Consider the following 10767-nt stretch of genomic DNA (forward strand, 5'->3'; position numbering starts at 1 on the left):
TCTCCCAATATAAGGGTGTTTAGTCTACAGAGAAAATCTGTTGTTTAGTTTAGTTACCATCATCAATTATGCTTGCTAGATCTTCTGGATTACTTGCTTCAGCTTCTACATTAGCACTTGCTGCTTCACCTTGCAATTTTATGTTATGGAGATGGCTTCTTTCCTTAGATGTCATGAACCAACATCTGCTAGATTCAAACTTTTCTTCTGCAGCTTCCTCACCTCTCTGAGCCTTCATAGAATTGAAGAGTTAGGGTCTTGCTCTGGATTAGGCTTTGGCTTAAGGGAAAGTGGATGGTTTAATCTTCTATCCAGACTGCTACAACTTTCTGCATATCAGCAGTAAGACTGTTTTGCTTTCTTATCATTTGTGTGTTCTCATTGAAGTAGCACTTTTAATTTCCTTCAGAAACTTTCCCTTTGCATTCACAGCTTGGTTAACTTTTGTGCAAGAGGCCTAGCTTTCGTCCTATCTTGGCTTCCCACATGCCTTCCTTACTAAGCATAATCATTTTTAGCTTTTGATTTAAAGTGAGAGACATGTGACCCTTCCTTTCACTTGAGCACTTAGAGGCCATTGTAGTGTTATTAATTGGGCTAATTTTAATATTTTTGCATCTCAGGAAATAGGGAGGCCAGAGAGGGAGAAAGGCAGGGTAAGAGCTGGTCAGTGGAGCAGTCAGAACTCATATAACATTTATCATTTAAGTTTGCCATCTTATATGGGCACAGAGCATGCTGCACCAAAGCAATTTCAATAGTAACATCACAGATCATTGATTACAAGTCACAGATAAAATAATAATGTAAAAATTTGAAATATTATGAATATTAACAAAATATGACACAAAGACACAAAATGAGCACATGCTTTTGGAAAAATGGCACTGATAGACTTGCTCAGTACAAGGTTGCCACAAACTTTTAGTCTGTAAAAAATGCGGTATCTGTGAAGCACAATAAAGGAAGGCACTACTGTATAGGTTACCAGAGACAGAGTTGGGGGTGGGGAATATGGAGTTAATGCTCATTTGGTAGTTTCTTTTTGGGGTTACCAAAAAGTTTTGGTAATGGGTGGTAGTAAGAGCAGCACAACATTATGAAGGAATTCAACACCAAGAATTATATACTTGAAATGGCTAAATGATTAATTTTAGGTTGTATTTATGTTACCAGAATAGAACCGTACAACACAAAGAGTGAACTCTAATGTAAACTATGGACTATAATTTCTGATATAATTATAATAATAATGTTTCATCAATTGTCACAAAACTACCTCTCTTGCAAAAGATTTATAATAGGGAAAACTCTGTGTGTGTGTGGGGTATATGAGTCCCTATACTTTCTATGTGATTTTTCTGTAAATTGATGACTGCTCTAAAAAATAAATGCAGGAAAAAAAAAAAAGATGGAACATAAAAATACACGTGTATATATATGTGTGTGTATGTTCACTGAGCAGACAAAATTATTACTTGAGAAAGTCCTTTCTGTTTTCCCAATGTATTTATAAAATGTTAAAAGCTTGATAAGCATTAATTCAAGCTTTTGAATTAGCTTCCTATGACTCGCTCTCTCACTTGCTCTCTCTCTGTTTATATATGCAGACATACATATTATCTCTTACTATTAAATTATTAGAGTACATTATTTTCTGGCAATTCAGTATATTTAGTGGTCTTTCTCCAGACACATACTAGCAGCCATCTTCCAGACCTCTCCTGCCCCCTACCATTTCTTTGTGTGATGTTTTGATATGTTTCCCATCCATGGCCTTGAGGAGATGTTAGATCTAATGGAATGGCCTGATGGTACCGTCAATTGTAAACCTGGAAGAAACAGCCCCAGTTACTTATCAGGGCAGGAACTTTCAATGGCAGGGTCCCCTCCAACTAGGTTATACAAACACCTGACCCTTGGGGAGCACCAATTCAGCTCTCAACTCTGAGAAAAAGTGGGGTATACGCAGTCACTATCTGCAGTCCCTGACCAGAGCAGTTGGAGACAAGCCATGATGAGATATTTTCCCCTACTGTTTTGTACCCTTCATTCTGTGTAAGTAACAAAGCAGTCATTTGCTGAAAGTATTTGTTGAGCCTGAGTCTGTGTTCCCATGACACACTGGATAGCAACTCAATCCATAGGATATAGTAATAATAACTTATTTAAACACCTTTGTCTGCTAATTCTAACATCTGTTCTTTTCTGGGGCAATTTTGTTGTTGTTGTTCAGTTTATCTTATTATGGAGTGTATTTTCTGGCTTACTTATATGCCAGGTCATTTTGTATTGGATGCCAGACATAAATTTTACCTTGTTGAATGTTGGATACTTTTGTATTTCTATAAATAAATAAACAAACAAACAAACAAATCTATCTATACATATATTCCCATATGTAATCATTTTGTTATGCCTGTTCTAATTCTACTTGTTCTTTACTAATTAATAAAACTATATCACAACCTCAATAGGCAGCTGTCAAGATCTTTCTTAAAAAGAGCTCAGCAGGAGTCCTCTGATTTGTTCACTTACCATCATTACACTACAAAAAAAACTTGCAATAATAAAACAACTAGCTAGCATTTTTGTTTGTCTCCTGAGTGCTAGACGGTGTGCCAAATATTTACTGTACATTACTTCTGAACTTCAAAGAAATTTTAGTTTATTTTGCATGGAAATCTGATGTGATTTTGTGGTCCATTTCAATGGTTAATTTATTATCCTTTTTCCTTACTAGATATGAGCAACTTGTTGGAAAAAAAAAATGTATTTCCTTTCTGTAACTTAGTCTTTAGCAGAGTGCTATCCTGACAGCTATTAATTCTTAAAAAACAAAAAGTTGAAATAATTAAAATAGTCAAATGCAAAAATAGCCAAAACACATTTCAAAAGCAAGATGAGTTTTTTCCTCTTAAAGTAATATTTTTAATTAATTAGACCATAACCCAGTAAACATCACAATCAGCAAGTCATCAGAGGTGTTCATTTAATTTGGGCAGATTTTATTTTGCCAAATCACATGTAGCAAGCACCCTCAAAGGAGATTTATTTTTTATATTTTTTGCATTGGTATTTAAGTTACATTAGGAAACTGCAGCAGGAGTTGAGTTAAAGAGCAAGCATCTTTAACAATGATAAGCTATTAGAATTAATTCATTTTGTGTAGTTAGCTAAATTATCATATCATTGTGGCTTGTTAAAGAATTAATCCAGCATCAGTTGGTGATGCCATCATGTAAAAGTATCAAGGTTTCTATCATAAATACAAAAGAAGACTTCTCAACAAAGTAGTATGTGAAGAACACATTCTAAAAATGCATTTAAAAATCAATATTACATTTTATGTTTAATGCTAGTCAATGACAGTATATCTCAGTGGAGCCAAAGGACATTTTCCCTGTAGGTAGCATTAAAATTCTCTATTTCTTAATGCACAATACAGTTCAGTGAACTTCTCTATTATCTAATCTTAAATGCCTCTCATTCATGGCAAGCAGTTTCAAGTACAGTGAGATTCTCAAGACTGAATAGAATGGATACAAATTTCTGGTCATTACCCAAGTTTTATTTTAGCAAGTGGTATATTCTGACCTGAGATCTTTTGCTGTCCAGCAAAATGATTATTCAAATTATTCAAGAAGCATTTCATATGCTCAATAAAATTTCTATTTTTGTTTCATAAAAGGATATTGCCCTCTCATCTATATTCCCATTCCATAGCATCCTTGTTCTTTTTATTTTATGTGTACTTATTTGTTGTCTTTATTATAAAGCTTTTATTTCTATTTTTTAATATTCTTTTATTTTATTCATCTATTTCATGATGACTGCAAATGACTGGGCATTTTTCAAAGTGCATTATATATATATTTTTTTACCTCAAAACCAGGATAGTAAGTGTTTAATCAATAAATTCTAAAAAAGTATCTAGTATATTACTGTAGTTGGGATTTTGGGATATGTTAGCTCACTGTGTACAATATGAGTCCTGCTTTATTGTTCTAATCTCTTTAGAAATATGTTAGAAACTCATGATTTCTAAGTAGAGTATTTATATTTTTTTATTACTCTTAGTACCTCAGGCAATAGAAGTCAGTCATAATACTTTTTGTTGTTTAAGAAACCATCTAATGTTTTAGATACATGTTAAAATTGCATATTTTTAGGTAGCATATACCCTAGTACAGGAATTCTTTAATTTCTCTACATGACCACCTTTGACAGTCTTGTAAAGTCTATGAACCACTTTCAGAATAATTCTTAGATACATAAATTAAAAGACATATGTTTGCAAAGAAAACAAATTATATTAAAACCATTAACACTCTTAGGATTGTATTTTTTTCCTTACTAAGGCAGTCAAAAGTATATAGCATTCATCTGATGGTAACTATAATCTGGAAGTATTGATGAGTGGGAACAATGATTTGAGATGTTTGTAAAATATGAAAATGTTAATAAACTACCTTTAAAGTCTGTTGTTGACAAAGATAATGTTATTTTGATTGGTTGCTTATATTAGTGATTGAAAAAAATGATACATTTCTATTACAAGTTAGTGAAAACAAAGCTGTAACTATTTTTCCCACCTAAATTCACAAGTCCCCTGACCATCCACAGATGACTCAGGAGTCTATGTGCCCTGTGCTCATATTTTAATATTTTCTATGTCAGTAAATTTCAAAATGATAACCAATGAGATTTTCTTAAGTTATTTAAGCTATTAGACATACATTTAACATCTTGTATATTATCCATATTCTACAAATCTTCATTAATAGCATGGAATTTTGAGTCCCATAACTTTTGAGTTGAAATGAGTATTTACCATTTGTTAGCTATCTAAAACCAGGCAAGCTACTTACTTTCCAAGTATGCTTCCTTGCAAAAATTACATGAAAATTGTAAATAATTAGTATAACAACTCTAATACTACATCTGGCAGAATTGCTCTAAATAAATGGCAGCTTAAAAAAGGTTCAGTACAAATCTGAATTTATCCCTGTAGTATATTAATCTACACCAGTCCAGAGCTAGCTATTTCAGTTCTGAATTAATAGAAAGCTATGGAATAAAAAAAGAGACAACAGGGGAGGGGAAGGGGAGTTAGGTAAGGAGAAAGAGAAAATGTGAATTGAGTAGTAAAAGACCATAGGGGTGTTCCTACAAATCAGTCCCCAAGAGAGATCAAAATGATAACCAGAGGACTGAGTCAAGATTACCAGAGCTTGGGTAATTCTTACTATTAGTGTGGGAGGAAGCATGACATGTGAGTGAGGGTGCTGGGATGTTGTCAATATCCCCCTAGACGCTACTGATTTGAAATAATTTCACCTGGGTATGTTATATATCCCTCAAGGGATATTTCGAGAATCTCTAATCCTATATTCATGTTTTCATCATTAATAAACTGAGAATATTGTTAATAATAATTAGGATAATAATAGCTAATCCATATATAGCACTTTTATTTCCAGCACCATATCAAGCAGTTTGCATACATTAACTCTATAATCCTCGCAACAACAAATGATGTAGGTATGCTAAACATCCCTATTTTAGGTGAGGGAATTTGGACAGAAAAGGATTAGATAACTGCCTAAAGTCATTTTTGTCAAAAGCAGGCAATGTATTCGAGACTTTGAAATCACAATTACCTGGTGAAAGTCAGAGGTAGTAATACAGAATATTTTATGTATAATTTTCATTTATACATTTTTGTGTACTACCTCAAAACACCTCTTGTAATATAGCCCTTTGTTGTTAAAAATAAAAGAATGTATAAACTATGGACCTTATCTTAAATTGTTCTCATTTTTGTAGGATAGATAAGACACATGTAAGGTAATGTAACAAAATGCAGAAGTGAGAATTCTATAATAGATAATGAGAAAGATAAAACAGCTTTTAAAACCATGTAATAGCTTTCTTGCTTCCTTTTTAACTGTACACATGATTTTATTCAAGTATGGAGATTCAAAGCACAGTAAAAATCAAGCAAAGCATGGGAAGTTCAGAACATATGGAGCATTTGTCAACAGTGACAAGATGGATGATAGGAATAAGTTTTAACTCTTGTTCTGCATCTATTCTGTAAGGGAATACTATTAATATAAAAAAAATCTAAAGACTGCATTCCATGATTAAATACTCAGTGAATTAAAAAATGAGAAAGTTGATATCATTTGCATTTGTCTTGAGGAACACCTGAACTTATTTCCAGGATCCTTTAGTAAGGGAGAAATGCAGCTGCTCATGTTATGACTAATGAAAAATATAAAGTCATGAAGAAAAACTGGTTACGTTATGTATATTTCTATTATTCTAAACACAGAAGAGAAGATCTTGCTTAGAGTCTAGAATTTATATTAAATATTATTTAGATAGTAACTCAATTTGAAGGTAATAATATGATTTTTTTACCTATTTGGAATGGTGGAATGTAAGCAGGATAATTCATGAACAACACACATCCAATGCTTATAAAGAAATTAGTGAGTTCAGCTATTCTCAATGAGGTGGAATATTTAAACAGAGAATATAAGACACACACACACTTAGAAATTAGTAACTCAGGTTAATTTTTGCAAGTGGTTTTAGGGAAATGGAGGGAGAAGACCCTAACAAACATAATTATTTATATGCTTATCAATTTTCAATTGTTTATAAGATTATTGACTTTAAAATTTAAAGAGAAAACATATCTTTACTTTATAGGCTCAACAAACTTAAAAATTAATGTCATCCTTAATTCTAGCATGTCAACAAGCTAGGTATTTGAATAATTAGAAAAAAAATTTTCCTTCCTATGACCTGAGAGTTTAAAAGATGTGATATTTGATACCAATCAAGTTGAGATCTTCTCATTTGGTATCAGGAAAACAAATCAAAGATCCCTGCTAATGTAAGTCAACATTGGATCACAGGGCATAGAAAGTTCAGTTAGCCTGCAAAAAAGAAACAATATTTATAGTGAAATGAAAAGTTGTCCTTCTTTGCAAGTATCACTAAGACCTTATGTACCACTGCCAACTTACATGCCCTTGCTGTTTTATTTATTTTAACTCAAAAACTAGACTTGGCTATTTATTTTCTGTTAATTCACTTAGATTTAACTACATATTTTCAAGTTCAGATGTTTCCTTTTATTTATTTATTTTTTTTGCGTTTTTCTTTAAGAATATCCTTTAGACTTTTCGTCAGTTTGAGCTATGTAGTTTCCTCTTTTATTTTTAATCCAAAAATGTCTTTTCATTGCTTCTACCCCTGCCTATTATTTTATTCATTTCTATTTCTAGGTTGAAAGTTATTTTACATTGAAAATAGCACTCCATTAATTTTGTCATGTACTTTTTAATAATTGGTCTAAAAGTTATTTCTTTGTAAGTAATCTGCCTTCTATCTCTAAATGGTTTTAATTTCTTCTTTTTGCCTAGAGATTTGTTGTTTCACAATGATGATATGTTTTCATCTTTGTTATAACTCGCCAAGTTTCTTGTTCTGAGAATTAATGACTCAAAAGTTTGGGAAAAAAATCAGCCATTTTCTCCTTTAACATTTCGTCTTCCTACTTTTTTTCTTCTTCCTCTTCTTATTAAAATTTTTTTGAATACCTATTAGAAGTTTGCTAGCCGTTTCACTTTGTTTTCCATGATTCTTAAGCCCTCTTTGATAGTTCTACATCTTTGTTCTCCTCCTCCTCCTCCTCCGCCTCCTTCCTCTTTTTTCTCTTCCTCTCCTTCTTCTCCTTCTTCTTCTAATTACTATTATTACTATTATATTTGTGATACTTCTGACTTGTTTGTTTACAAAATTGGCATTTTGAAAATAATGCCCATTTCTCATTTCTATATCCAGAACTATCTTTTTTAAAAAACATTTTAAACATAGTTATTTTCTATTTGTTATCTCACGATTCCTATATATATTCTGATATTGCTTTCTGTTGTTTTCTCTTTCCCCCCTCTGGCTCTTGCTCGTGGTGCTTTGCTTTCTTCTCTGACTTCATTTTTGACTGTTACTTCATAATAATCAGAACTTTATTTGAGGAAATTTGTTTGTAGCTAGTTTGCAGTTGTCTTTCTTCCTGAGAATTTGCTTTTACATTTCACATTCCCACATTTTACCAACAGAGGACCACTGTAAATTCTCTACCTACCTTTTCTTTCAAATACATATGTAGAGAAAACTCCAGCTGTAAATGCTGTGAAGAGCAACTTGTTATTATAAGTTATCAAGAACCTCTCCCCCTACTCCCCCAAAACAAAAGATAATATGTTTATGTATGTTCTTGTTCATCTCTTTACATTATGTGTGCCAATTTTGAGTTGGAGTGTCTTATTAAACTTCTAACTTGGGGCAGGCTCTTGTCTTTATTTCCTACCCCCATCCCCCCATGTGGCTTTCAAAACTGAACTCAAGCTCACTTGTTGTGGGCCTGTACCCTTTAGATGACAGGCAGCTTTGGTGCCAGTTACTGCCCAGTAGGCTCACTTATTATTTTTGTCTCTTCTCATTCCTTGCTCTTTAGATAACTCATTTATGGACTTAAAATATATATTATGCTAAAATGTAATCTATAATATATATTCTATGCAGTAGCATTTTTGTTGGTTTTAAGTAGCATAGTTATTCAGAGTATCTACAACCCTGCATTTTGAATAATATAAAATTAAGTTGGCCAATAAATTCTTCAGCAGATGTTAACTCCTAATTTTTTAACTTTATTATATATTTATTTTAGTCCTAATTACGTGAATAATAAATGCAGGTATCAGTACACTGAACAGAGGCATATGCACACATTATTTTCAGCAATAACATTTTTAGTCACAAAGAAATTATCTAAATTGAATCATGTTTTGGCATTGTCTCTTCTTGGTATCATTTTTTGGCAAACAAATAGTAAGATAAAAATATCTCTATAATATATGGAACTTAGAGCAATGCACTTATGAAGATGGTAAATGAATTGTTGAAAAGGAATCTAAGAAAGTGAAGTGATTTGATAATATAATCTGGTGTACATGATTTCTAAACAACCACTGTCAATGCCAAAAGACAAGGCTTTGAAAATGCTAGCCCTTTGTAAGACGGAAAAGTCATAGAGAATCATTTCTTATACTTTTTAATTTTTCAGTCTTTGAAAATCTAAAACATGGACTCTGAAGTCAAAACCATGTTTTAAGCAATGATAGCTAATGCTTATAAGAATATATCTTTTCAACTTTTAATTGTGATAATATAATCAATAAATATTTACTGACTACCTTCCCCTTATGCAAAATTTGGTACCATCAAAAGAAAATGGTAAAATTCCGAAGTTTCAGTGAAAACATTGTTGAAATATTTAAATACTAGTTAGTACATTATATATTGATCTGTTCTTTCAAAAGAAACATATCTGTCAGTTTTAATAGATGCCTGCATGAACATTAAATAAGATTTGTTTGAAAGAAAACAACAAAAATATTATTTGTGCAAAAGTAAGGTAAAATAATTTCATTTAATCTATAATAGGTATTTTTAAGTTTTTATTCATTATGTTTAAAAATTGACAATATAGTTTATTAGATTTACTAGTTATCTTTAACACAAGTACTAAAAGTAATAGTTACAAAATGGTCCATGATTCCTGGGAGTAATATATTAAAAGGATCCTTTGCATAGGTTTACAATAAACATGTTTTTGGTTTACATATATTTTTATCAAAATTGTCATTTTTAAAGACACTTTAAGATGAAACAACACTCTTCAGTAAATAAACTTACTGATTACAAGAAAAGCATATTAAGTGGTAGTGCTTTTATAGAGTTCTAGTAAAAAAGATGACATTTTCTTTATTAAACTTACCGTAATAGGAGTTTGAAAATTCATATAAAAATACTTTAGTTAAGATATTGATTTCCCATAGTGGATTAAGATAGCGAATGATAAATTCTGCTCATTGGTTATTTTGTCACCTTTTCTGTATATACATGGAACCAAAGTATAAGTAAAATTAAATAATTACTCAACTTATTTAAACAATGGAGTATATCAAGCTAGATACAGCAAATAAAATTGAGTGGGTGGAATATCCAGATTGGTGCTTTGTTTAAATTTGAACTGCTATTATGAAATGACCATCTATGATTATTTTATATCAAAATAATGTAAATAGTATCTGTGAGACTGATTAAACAAAAAAATTATAGGATAAAGAAGGCCTTACCGTATTAAAATTAGGGTTCAAACGTCTGGAAAGCACTTCTACTGTTCATGAGATTTATTTCTATATTTTTACATGTTAACAATCATACACATTTCTTATTAATGTTCTATTATTATAATAATAATTTAATTTATATTAACTACTTAAAATGATCAGAATATTGAATTGAGATTTTTGAAAAGTATCAATATTTTGTTTTCTTAAAAATGTATTGCATACTGCTAGAAAACAGAACTCAAATGAATCAATTCAATTAATTTTTGAGTTCCTTTCAAAGCATGCAACTAAAATCATCAAATTCTTGTTTTAAAGGCTTTTAAACTAGAACATGGTATACATCTGCTCGATTTCCACTTCAAGGCCTTTTTGACAGATTTTTCATTAACAGAAAAACCTAATAATAACCCTGGACCAATGTACCTTTGAAATGAATCACAAGCATACTGAATTCCAATAGCTAAAACTAGAACAGCATAACTTCTCTTGTACAGTGGTATCAAAATGAAATAGGAACTTTATTTTAGAATTTCACATGGTATAAGAAATC

The sequence above is a fragment of the Choloepus didactylus genome, chromosome 12, assembly GCF_015220235.1.
Source record: "Choloepus didactylus isolate mChoDid1 chromosome 12, mChoDid1.pri, whole genome shotgun sequence".
Lineage (NCBI taxonomy): Eukaryota > Metazoa > Chordata > Mammalia > Pilosa > Megalonychidae > Choloepus > Choloepus didactylus.